General features: G+C 43.0%; 1 pseudogene; it reads left to right on the forward strand.

Moving 5' to 3' along the window:
* Positions 1-2024: 2024 nt before the first annotated feature.
* On the forward strand, positions 2025-3120 carry LOC138248908 (protein L-Myc-1-A-like; annotated as a pseudogene).
* The last annotated feature ends 2439 nt before the right edge of the window (positions 3121-5559 follow it).

Raw genomic sequence — 5559 nt, forward strand, 5'->3', positions numbered from 1 at the left:
TCTCATTTAGCGCTAGATCAGATCTAAGGGGGATAAGGGGTGTGCTCATCAGTAAGCGCAACAAATCATGTATGAATCGGTATTCAACCAATGTCAGACTCCTGGAGTTACAATGGCCCCAAAGCTCGGCACCATAGGTTGAGGCTGCCACTTCTGCAACCTTATATACAGTGATAGCTGGCGATATTTCCCCCTCTAAAGAGTCTTTAATTTTCTTCCCTATCACTGCTGACCTCTGCCGAAGGACAGAGGCACTCTTTCCAATTTGTGCTGACCATTGTTGGTCGTCCGCTAATCTGATCCCCAAGTAATCAGTTGGCCGCCTACGGTTGTTTTCCCCCTGAATTTCTTATACAATTAAAAAACCATAAATTTGGACTTATCTGAGTTTATTTCAAGACCCCTCTTCTCACAGAACATAGAGAAAGCATCCAATTCGTTTTGGAGACCCATTGGGGTTCTTGAGATCAGTACAGTGTCGTCTGCAAACATAAAATAGGGACCGGGGCTCCTGCTAACTTAGGTGCATCGTAATTATATCTCATCAGCTGATCTACTGCACCGTTAATAAAGAGGCTGAACAGGGTAGGGGCTAGTACACAACTTTGCCTGACCCCTTTTACAATGGGTATAGCTTCTGTCAAGTTACCACCCTGTGACCATCAGACCTGGGCATAAGTTTCCTCATGAAGGTGTCTTATCAATCTCAGTAATTCGCTGTTAATATTGTAAGACTCCAGGACATTCCACAGCAAGTCGCGTGGGACCAGTTCGAAGGCAGTCTTTAAATCAATAAAAGCTACGTACAGATGGTCTTTTTTTAAGTTCAGGAATTTCCAACAAAGGAGATTAAATCTAAATACCTGATCTATTGTACTTACTCCTTTCCTGAATCCTGTTTGAAAATGAGAGGGGACCTGGATATCCTCCATTCATGTCTGGAGTCTAGTCAATACCTGCTTACAAAATACCTTTTTGCTCACATCGATTAAACTTATTGGTCAAAAATTAGCTGCTCATTGATATGACTGTCACTTCTAGAGTCGATAGTGACCACCAAGCTCTCTGCACAGCTTTTTTATCCTCTGCATTCAACAGCAGTAATCTAATCAAATGGGTAATGGACAATAATCTAACAGTGTCTAATGACTATAAGAATGTAAGATGGGAAGCCATGGCAGATGATATAAAGTTCCAGATTTCAATCTACGAGGTAGTTAAAATGACTCTACTCCCCCTGAAGCACACTGACTTTGCACTGGAGGATCTGACTAACAATACAATGAGTTAAAAAACAAACTAATACAAAAATATAAATTTCAAATGAAAAATTGAAATTTTAAGAATAATAAACTAAACATAAGGGGACAACAAATTGAAAAAATACACCAGTGATTCAAAGACAGCAAAAATAAATTACGTAACTCCAATTCTAAAAAACAGTAGGAAAAAGTGTTACACTTGAAAGAGGTTACTATTCCAACTCCAATGTAAACAAAATTAGATAAAGTGTTGGACTTCAGAGGTGTAATATTTTTTATTCTCATTCCACCGTAAGCAACAGTTGGGAAGGTGTTGAAATTCACAGAGGTTAGATTTACTATTCCCATTGCAATGTAAGCAACAGTAGGGAATTGTTGGACTTAAGAGATGTTAGCCTTACTATATCCACTCCAATTTAAGCAACAATATGGAAAGCACTGGACTTGAAGGGGCTAGATTTGCTATTCACCCTCTGATCTAGGCAACAGTAGGGAAAGCACTGGATTTTGGAGGGATTAGATTTTCCATTTCCACTCCATTCTAAGCAACATTAGGGAAAGTGTTGTACTTCAGAAAAGGTACATATACCATTCTAGTCATTATTAAAACATATTTAAATAATTACCAATATTAAATTAATAAAACATATGTAAACTAAATAAATTTACTCTACATAAATGTAATAAGAGTGTTCCGGCTCAGCTGCTATAAGTCGGCGCTGAAACAAAGCTCCCGAGCAGAGCACGCGAGAAAGTGCGGGCAGAGGTCTTACTCCAGGATGGAGTTGGATGCTCTTCAGCACTATTTCTATTTTTACGACACGGATCTCGAGGAGGACCCCTCCCGCTCAGTGGCTTTGGTACCCAGTCCCCGGCATCTGTCCGGACGCTCGAGTGGAGATGCTGGTGGCATGGCGCCCCTGGGAGATGATCTGGGATGGGACCTCTCACCCCCCATGAAGGGGACAGGAAGATGGACAGGAAGATGGACTGGGGCCATGAGCTCCATGGTGCTGCTCAGGGACTGCATGTGGGGGGACTGCCTCTCCACACGTGGGTGCCTGGAGAAGGTATTCAATGACCGGCTCTCGGTGGCACCCCTAAAGCCCTCCCTGTGCCTAAACCCGAACCTGTTGCACCAGTCCCGGTAACCAAGAATCCGGAGCCGGCTGGCCTGCCTAGCACGGCTCCTCCTGATGCGAAGCCCCCTATCTCGGCTGGATCAGATACCCCGAGTGACTCTGATGATGATGACGAGATTGACGTGGTGACGGTTCAGAGGCGCCGGGCGCGGCAGGCGCGGCAGCCAGTCATGATCACGGTGCGAGCAGACCTGCTGGACCCATGCATGAAGCACTTCCACATCTCCATCCACCGGCAGCAGCACAACTATGCTGCCCGCATGCCCCAGGAGCCCCCCAGCCAGCAGTTCCCAGACTCCGCGGTCCCACTGAAAATGGAGCAGGAAGAGCCACCACTATCCCTGACCGAGACACTGTCCTCTTCGCTCCTGTCCCCGCCAGACACCCCAGAGACCCCCTCTCCCTTGTCTCCCAAAGGTAGCAGCAGTGGCTGTGGCAGCTCTGGCTCGGATGGAGAGGTGGTGAAGAAAAAGAACCATAATTTCATGGAGCGGAAGCGTAGGTACGACTTGCGCTCCCGCTTCTTGGCTCTGCGCTACGAGGTGCCTGGCCTAGCCACCACATCAAAGACCCCCAAAGTGGTGATCTTGGGCGAGGCTACGGCCTTTCTGCATTCCCTGGTTGTCCGCGAGAGGCGCCTGGCTCTGGAGAAACAGCAGCTGCAGGCCCGTCAGCGGCAACTGCGCAAGTTAATTTTGCGTCTCAAAGCCAAGTGAGGTGGGCAGACCGCGCCTTGTAAGGAACTTGCACGTTCTGGACATTAAAAGCAGTCACAGCCGGCCCTCTGCCTCAGAGTGCGCACACTGGAGCTTTCTGGGTCCTGGGCACACTGGGACGTTGTAGCCTAGCATACTGGAGCTTTCCGGGAAGGACTCTACTGTTGGCCTACTGTGCGCCATGTCTGGTTTCTTGGACTCCTCCCACGGGCTCACCAACCTCGCAATCTGCTGACGCCATGATGCACACAGGAGCAGTTTGGATTCGGGGCTGTCCCAACTATTAAGACTGCACGTACTGCTGAAGAAAACCTCTTTAACTGGATATCCTATGTCTTCCACATGCAAAGAAAAAAAAAAAAAACAGCAATAGAAGCCATTCTTGCACTTTACCTGCACAGGTCCAGAGGATTTTCGTTGCGGCTGATTTGACCTTTAACCTCATGAGGGATTATGGGAGCTGGGCTTTCAGTTTAACATTTGCCAGGTCTAGCCAGCATGGCCTCTTTGTGTTGTAAACAAAAGGAGTAACTATTTCAAGCTTAGGGTAGAGGAATCTGGGCACTCAGGGAGGGATTTTGCTACACCGCCCACTTTTTTTTTTTTTTAATGGGGACCAGGGTCGTAGTGGGTCTATTTCCACGCACTGGGCTGGTAAGGGTGCAGTGGTACAATAGTCTGCCCAACCCTCATATCACCTCCTTCATTGTTTTGGGACCTCGATCAGTTTAACTTGTCATTTTTTTGCACAACTCTGGAACTTCCTGAGCTGGCTTCCACTACTTCAAACCTTTTTACTGTACAAGTTTAAACAATTTACCCCTGTCCTGGGACTACTTACCACCTTTCTCCTCTTGAGTTAATCAGCCATTCTCTTATGGGTATTTGGAAAAGGTGAGGGCATAATCTTAAGAGGTCTGGGGCCATGGCTATTAACTTGTCCCTGTTCTTGGAGGTCATTAACTTGTCCCTGTTCTTGGGGGACATTAACCGTATGATTGTATGTAGTCCAGCACTGAGATACTCTTTGACCCTTTCTCCCACTTCTGCCCCTTACAACCCCAACTTTACTTCAGTGAAAGACTCGCAATGTAAGGGTATTTTTTTTATTTCCTTTGTTTTAAAGGAATGGGTCCCACTCACTGAGGTGGGGTAGCCCTTGTTAGGTGTAATTTGCACCCATTATCTTTTTTTTTATTTTGGGGAGGGGTGAAGGTGTCTATGCAAGGTTTGAGGAGCCCCTTTATGCACAGTGATCACTAGGGGACACCATGGCTGTGCGATCAGTAATGTGCTTTTGGGGGGTGGGAGCAGGACACACCCCCTCTGAAGGAAGGTTAGGTCTGCACCTCACTGTCACTTTATGGCTCACTTTATTATGTTTCTTTTCAGAATCTACTGCTGAAACTGCCGCCTTTTGTACTGGATGACATTTTGATACTTGTATTTTTGTACAACTTTGGTAAACTATTCACACATAAGAATAAGAGTGTTCATTTTGGTATAAACATACAAAATGAAATAAATATTTAAACACACCAAACAAGAAATTACATAATAATCAAGTACAAAATAATCATCAATTTAATATTTACAAACACCTAGCTACTAAATTATTAGTTATACTATAACAAATATACATTTAAAATCACAAATTAAACTTAAATAAATGAAGTAACAACTAAACAATTAGAAATTGTACATATTAACCAATTAAATATTTAAATGTACATATTTAATTTACCTTAAATTAAATAACATTAAAAACAATTCTTGTAATTGAAATACTTCTCCACCCTATTACCCTACAAAGCCAACTTGCTACTAAATTATATTCTACTAAAAATATACATTGCACATTTACAATTACAATCTATATTTAGAAAAAACAACAATTATACTACTGTTACCAACACCTACAAATAATATTCTAACATACATGTATGTGTCTATATATATATATACACACACATAATTCATTAAAAGCAATATTTAATACATCTATATTATAGTCAACAATATTAAATGCAACAATATTCTTAACAATGATATCATGTACAAAAATAAAGTAGTGTTACCTCCATATTCTGTTCTACAATATTTTTGAAATGATGATATTTATTTCACACAATATTTTGGAATCAATATTGGTTTCATTCACCATAGTTAGCATGTGCCCATTATGAGAATGCCCCCTTTCCCATACAAATATAGTTGCACAACTGTCAGTGATTTTCTTTACTCTGGCACAAAGGGAGCACAAGCCCAAATTAAAAGAAGTGTGTAATACTCTATGTAAATTATGCCCACTCTTGAAAACATGCTTTTCAACTTTGTGAATGACTCCTATGTTTATCAGGGGCACGTTTTAAGCTTTCTTTTCCCACATTAATGGCTGGTGCATGATGGTAGGTCAAGCACAGATCCCTCAAGTGGATA

This window comes from Pleurodeles waltl, chromosome 1_1 (genome assembly GCF_031143425.1).
Source record: "Pleurodeles waltl isolate 20211129_DDA chromosome 1_1, aPleWal1.hap1.20221129, whole genome shotgun sequence".
Lineage (NCBI taxonomy): Eukaryota > Metazoa > Chordata > Amphibia > Caudata > Salamandridae > Pleurodeles > Pleurodeles waltl.